We start from the raw sequence: 7,468 nt of genomic DNA on the forward strand, positions 1-7,468 counted from the left end.
TGCACGATATTACTGCCCGAGTTCCACCGACAAACTGTGTCGTGTGACTGTGCTACCTGTCAGGGTGGCTGGGAAATGGAGTCAGCCTGTGTGCCCAGGAGTGAGGGGGAAGGGTTTGATGGACATCTCGCCAGCCCCCACATATTCTATTCGATCTCATTTATGATTCTAAAAATGCATTTCTAATTTAATTAACGAATTAAATTTTATAAGTATTCCTGTGACTATTTCATTGACATCTAAAATGTTTGTATAATCAGGTTGGACCAAAAACCTTTTGGAGAATTTGATTGGGCATTTCCCTGTATTTGGGGCTCCCTTATACCTAGGCACAAGTGTGATTTTTTGATTTGGGAAGATGTTTGTGTTAGATGAAGTGGAAAGAGCAGGCTGAAGAATAAGAGGTTACAGCTCATGATTGCACACGACTGCCCTTACCTCAACACCCCGGGAGGTGGGCCACTCGGTTAGAGGGTTCGGGGTAGGACCTCCCCCCGGCCTCTGCCCTGCAGTCTGACTTCAGCATTCATTGCCTCCCAGTGAAAACACGGGAGGTAGAACAACATTCTATCTCTCCATGAAAAAAACATATGCATATATGCATGGGACGATATCTATAAGGAAACACCCCCAAGTGTTAATAGAGGCCATCTCTTGGGAATAGAAAGGGGCAGGTCTTTATTTAGTAAAGATTTTATTGAACAAATAAAGTGCACAAATCGTAAATGTACAGCTCGATGCATTTCACGAGTGCAAACACCGGAGTACAGTCCAAGCAATAGAAGGCCCAGCCTCCCTTCCTGGCCCTGCCCTCCTCCCAGGGGGCTGCCTTCCTGGCTTCTAAAGCTGCAGGTTCCTTTCGCCTGTGTGGGTGTTAAGTAATAACCACAGCGCCTTAGAGGATCTGGCTTCTTGCTCATGAGGGTCACCCTTGTGTGTAGATCAAGTTGGTTCATTTCCTCACTGTGTGGTGGAATTGGGATGCTTTAAACTTTTCTTTATGCTTAGTTATATTTTCCCATTTTTCTACAATGAATATACATGACACAATGAAACACATTTTTAAAAATCAAAGAGGAAAAAAAGCAAGTTGATTTCAAACGACAGCCACCCAAACGACACTGTCCTGAGGCTTCTGGTTCAGGAACAGCTTCAAAACGCACAATTTCTGGCCAAAGCCAGCCTGTCTGCAGGCCAAGTGCGGGGAGTGCGGGCAGTTGTCACCGCAGGCAGCGTCCTCCTCCAGTCCCATGATCTCGCAGAGCAGGCGGGTGAGGCCCAGAGGCGGGCGGGAGGCAGCCGAGCAGCTCTGCTCCGGCTACCTATATGGCCGGGGCACAGTGCCCACCTTCTGGCCTCTCCTAGCCTTTTTCTTTCCCCTCTAAGGCTGCAGCAAGGAAGGAAAAGGAAGCCACCCCAGAAGAATGAATGGTCAGACAGGAAGTGCCGTGGGGAGTGGACACGGATCGCTTCGGGCTCACCTGGCTGGTCCTGGTGGCCTTTGGAGAAAGGACACAGCTTGTGCAGCCTGGATTGGAGATGGTTCTGCAGTCTGGAGGACACGAGGTGTCCCACCTCCCCTCTGAGCCCCCCAGGCTCGGGGCAGGTCTAGACCCACACTTGTCACCTAAGGCCATGTGAGCTTCGGGGAGTCACTGCTCCCCTGGAGACCTCTCTTCTGACTGTAAGTGAGCACACAGACCAGATGCACTCTGGGATTTCTTGCTCTCCTAGGCTGCAAAGGAGCCAGAAAAAAGGAAAGATCATGACAAGAGCGTCACTCTGCTGTGTGGCTCAGAAGGGGGAAATAGGTTTGTTTACATGTTCAAATACACGCCTTAGAGGTTCAAGCGTGGACTCTGGAGTCAGGCTGTCTGACTGTGCTTCCTGATCCCACCATCTACTAGCTGTGTGGCTTTAGGAAATCCACTTTGCCTCTCTGAGCCTCAGTTCCCTCATCTGAAAAACGGGGATAGTGGTATGACCTACCTTACAGGGTTGTTGCAAGGATTAAACGGGTTAATAAATGTAAAGCTCTTAAGATGATGTTGGTCCCATGATAAGTGGGTGTGCAAACACAGACAAACACACACATATGTGTATTCCACACAGTGGAATATTATTCAGCTGTAAAAAGGTATGAAGGCAACCTGCCAAATGGGAGAAAATATTTGTGAAATCATATATCTGATAATGGGTTAATATCCAAAATTTATAAAGAACTCATACAACTCCATAGCAAAAGAGCCAAACAATCCGATTAAAAAACAGGCAGAGAATCTGAATAGACATTTTTCCAAAGAAGACACACAGACGGCCAACAGGTATGTGAAAAGATGCTCAACATCACTAATCATCAGGGAATGCAAATCAAAACCACAATGAGATGTCACCTCACACCTGTTAGAATGCCCATTATCAAAAAGACAAGAAATAACAAGTGTTGGCGAGGATGTGGAGAAAAGGGAACCCTTGTTCACTATTGGTGGGAATGTAAATTGGTGCAGCCACTATGGAAAACAGTATAGGGGTTCCTCAAAAAATTAAAAACAGAACTACCACATGATCCAGCTATCCCACTTCTGGGTATTTGTCTGAAGAAAACAAAAACACTAACTTGAAAAGATATCTGCACACCCATGTTCATTGCAGCATTATTCACAATAGCCAAGATATGAAAACAACCTAAGTGTCCATCAGTGGTTGAATGGATAAAGAAGATGTGGTCTATATATATAATGGAATACTACTTAGACATAAAAAAGAATGAAATCCTGCCATTTGTGACAACATGGACGGACCTTGAAGGCATTATGCAAAGTGAAACAAGTCAGACAGAGAAAGGCAAATACTGTATGATTTCACTCATATGTGGAATCTCAAAAAGAAAAAAAAACAATCTCTGGATACAGAGAAGAGATTGGTAGTTGCCAGAGGTGGGGGATGAGGGGTGGGTGAAATGGGTGAAGGCAGTCAAAAGGTACCAACTTGCAGCTATCAAATAAATAAGTCATGGGATGTAATGTCCAGCATGGTGACTACAGTTGATAACACTGTTTTGTATATTTGAAAGTTGCTAAGAGAGTGGCTCTTAAAAGTGCTCATCCCAATTTAAAAAAAATTTTAGTAACTATGTATAGTGACAAATGTTAACTAGATCACTATTTGGTGATCATTTTGCAATATATACAAATATCAAATCATTATGTCGTACACTTGAAATTAATATGTTATCTGTCAATTATACCACAATAAAAAAAAAAAAGAATGAAGTACTGACACACGCCACCACTTGGATGGACCTGGAAATGCTTTGCTCAGTGAAAGAAGCCACTCACAAAGGACCACGTATCGTGTGATTCCTCTTACATGAAACGTCTAGAACAGGCAAGTCTTTAGAGACAGAAAGCACACTAGGGGTTGCCAGGGGCTGAGGGGAGGGGGAATGGGGAGTAACTGCCAGTGGGTACAGGGTTTCTTTTGGGGTGATGGGAATGTTCTAAAACTAGACAGAGGGGATGGTTACAAGAAGTCTGTGAATGTACTGAATGCCACTAGATTGTTCACTTTACGATGGTTAATTTTAGGTTATGTGGATTTTACCTCCACAAAGAAAGAAAGAAAAAAGCAGAGTTAGCAGGGGGTGGGGGAGATTCCTCCCCGCCCCTGGGCGGCAGCATGGCTCCATACGGAACCAACGGAAGGCTAGTGAGGCGGGGGCAGAGAGCTGGGGTGCAGGGCACAGGAGGGACCTTTCCCTGCTCTCAACCCCCTCCCCTGCCATTCCCCTCCCAAGAGCTCCCCCAGAAGCCACGCTCAGCCCCAGGTTGCAGGCCTCACTGTGGGCCTAGGCTGCCGGGCTCGTCCTGTGTCCTGTCATCGTGCTGATAAGGTGGACCCCAACCGCGCAGCCCCCGTTTGCCGCAGGCTCTCCGCTAAGCACTGGCTCACTTCATCTGCCTGAATTCTCTCCACTTCCTGGAGATAGGTACGATTATTGACCCCACTTTACAGATGAGGAGAGCGAGGCTCGGGGAGGAGAGGGGGTGGGAGGGGGATTGGGAACCCAGGTCTGTCTGATTCCAAAACCACTTGATGTTGAGGAAGATCCAAGACACTTCATGTGGCAAAAGTTGCTGGATTCTGTGTCAGTGGTTCACGCTCAGGAAGCAAGCTTAGCTGGGAGCTGGTTCCCTGCAGACGGGAGCTGGGTGGGAGTCTATTTCGTGGTATTGCGGCCCCCGGAGGGCAGGCGGTCAGGGCTGCAAGGGAACCGGCAGAGGGCTGTGGAGTTGGAGGAGTACAGAGCGAGGAGGACGGGAGAAGGAGACGGTTAGCACTGGTGCTCACACGGACACGCTGCCGGTGTTCAGCCCTGTGTGGGGGCACAGTTCAGCCTGCTGTGACAGCAGTCCATCTGATGGCCCCTGGGTCATCACACTCCCTCTGGGGCCAGGATGCTAAGAGGAAGAGAAGCTTCAGGACCACTGGGGGTGAGGGCAGCTGTACACCCAAGTCCACTAGTGTCCTACCACCTGGCCTCAAGTGACGCTAAATGAGCGTATCAGTTATCCATTGCTGCCTAATAAATACCCCCAAACCAGGGGCTTACAACAACACACATGTGTTTTTTCATGGGTTTTGTGGGTCAGGACACTGGGAGCTGCCTGAGTGGTTCTAGCTTACGGCATCTCATGTGGTTCTAGTCAAGGTGGCCATGGAAGGTTTCAACTAGGCTGAGGATCCACCTTCAAGCTAACTCCAGCGGTTGTTGGCAGGCCCCAGGTCCCCAATGGCTGTTTGCGGTAAGTCTCCGTTTCTCACTGTGTCTCTCCATAGGGCAGCTCCCAACATGGCAGCTGGCTTCCCACAGAGTGAGTGATCCCAGAGACAGAGAGAGAGAGACAAAGACAGAAGCCACAGGTTTCCTATGATCTAATCTCAGAAGTGACCTCGCACTGCTCCTGCTGTATTCTATTTTTAGAGATGAGTGACTGGGTCCAGCACACGCTCAAGGGCAAGAGAGTTAAGCCCCATCTCTCGAGCAGTGGAGTATCCAAGAATATATGGACGTATCTTTAAAACCACTGCAATGGGTGACCTCATCCAGGGGTATGTGTGGTTTTTAACCAAAGCACCGAGCTCCTGGTGTTCTGCTGATGCAGTGGAAGGAACAGTGGATCTGGAGTCGGTGGGTCTGTGCTTGTGTCCTCACCTTGTACTTCCTGGCTGCGTGGTCTTGTGCTCTTCATCTAAAAAGTAATGACTGTCAGCAGAAATTAGAAACAACTGATATGCTTATGAAGATGCAGAATAGTTAAATAAGCTGGGGTTTAGTTACCCCATGGAATAACCTACTATATTACATTTTAAACAAATGAGAGCTTCATGAATCAACATAGATAAACCTAAAATCTTATATTGAGTGGAAAAAAGAGAGTTGCTAAAAAATTTGAACAGTGTGATAACCTTTATGTAAATTCTATGCGACATGCATGTTGACATATGACATGGGAAGGACACACAGTGACTTCGGTGAGAAGCCATCTCTGGGGATGGTGAGAGGGAAAGGGTGGGAGTAGAGCTTCAATTCCATCTAACTTTGATTAACGCTCCACTTTAAGAAACACTCCAGGGCCAGCCCCGTGGCTTAGTGGTTAAGTACGCGCGCTCTGCTACTGACAGCCCAGGTTCGGATCCCAGGCGCGCACCGACACACCGCTTCTCGGGCCATGCTGAGGCCATGTCCCACATACAGCAACGAGAAGGATGTGCAGCTATGACATACAACTATCCACTGGGGCTTTGGGGGGAAAAAAAAAGGAGGAGGATTGGCAATAGATGTTAGCTCAGAGCTGATCTTCCTCAGCAAAAAGAGGAGGATTAGCGTGGATGTTAGCTCAGGGCTGATCTTCCTCACAAAAAAAAAAAAAATAGGAAAGAAAAGAAACACTCCAAAGCAAGTATGAAAAAGATCAACATTTGTTCAATCCTGGTGGTGGTACATGGGAGTCTGGTACATGCTGAACTATTCATAATGGAAAGCCATGAGTGTGTTTTGACAATGGAACTGCTGTGAGGATGCTCTGGGGAGGGGTGGGTTGAGTGCACCCCCACAAATGCTAATATGCTGGAGACTCACAGGGGTCAACACGCTCCCTGGGTGAGGTATGCTCACATGTGTACATGTATGCATGTCACACGTCATCGAGTGTCACATCAGACATGTGATGGCTACTGTTTTCACCTGGACCCGGGAAGCGGGCATGTCAGTGTGTAGGAGAGTCTGACTCCATCTCAGATGTTGGACTGCTGGCAGCTTTTAAACCTCACCCCTGCTCCCTCTTTGCCCCACATCCAGGCAAGCTGATAGAAAGCCCAGGGGCTCCCTCCTTCAATGCTGCAGGCGGTGTAGACTACACAGCTCTTTTCCCTGTCCCAGCCCCCAACCACAATAAGAGCCCAGGCCAGTCTCCTTTCCCTGCTCCCTCAAGCTATTTTGGACCAATTCGGGAGGCTGCCCTGCTCACCCCAAAAAGCCCCATCTAGTGAGTAGCAACCTTGTTCCTACCCTCTTGGTGTGTGGCTCATTGCTCTGGACATCTGAAGCCAACTTTGGGTGGGGATCCTCCCTGTTTCTCCATCGTGGCCAAAGCACAATGACACCTGTGATTCCGAATCTCCCCACCTGATTCTGAAAGGTGGGGCCAGATGAGTCAGCAATCCCTCTGGTATAGGTGTCTCCATCTGCCTCCTGGGATTGACACAGCTCAGCCCCACCCCAGGTCACCATTCTCCTGTGCTTGGAGCTCTCGGTCTGGCCTCCCTCCCCTACCCACCCACTGCCCTTCCCTGGGACTGACCCTTGGACAGCTCCCGCTGACAGGAGATAGACACCAGGCTGTGTGGGACCCTTTCTCCCACGTTAGCTCCTCGGTCTTCACAGGTGCGTGGCTCTAGGAAGCGTACCATGAAACACAGCAGCCCGAAAATGCTGGAAAGAGAACTAAGGCACTGACTCTCTAAGCGTCCCCAGAGCATCGTCAGTGGGATGCCTCAGCTTTCGGGGGACAGAGTGCCCAGAGCACATTAGCTTGGTGGCATATTAGATTCTATGAAATATGGTAAATGTTGGTAGCAATGTGTGTGAAATATGTGATTGTGTGCAAATATGTCAGCACTGTGTGTCCTGAGAATGGGGTAGTTATAAAAACGACCCCGAAGGTTTGCTATGAGGATTAACAGTGAACCACATGAGATGCAAAAAGGGCCCCACATGGGCAATTTGATGTGGCTCCTATGGAAGCAAAACACTCTAAGTATTCTGTGCCCTCCCCCTAACTTTTAACTTTTACCTGGAATAAAGTTGCTTGCTCAGTGTCCCCTCCCACCTACCCCCACCCCATCCTGCCCCCTCACTCCCCAGGCATCTACCGGGGATTGCTGCCCCTTGGGGTGGAATGAAAAC

This window comes from Diceros bicornis, chromosome 32 (genome assembly GCF_020826845.1).
Source record: "Diceros bicornis minor isolate mBicDic1 chromosome 32, mDicBic1.mat.cur, whole genome shotgun sequence".
NCBI classification, from domain to species: Eukaryota; Metazoa; Chordata; class Mammalia; order Perissodactyla; family Rhinocerotidae; genus Diceros; species Diceros bicornis.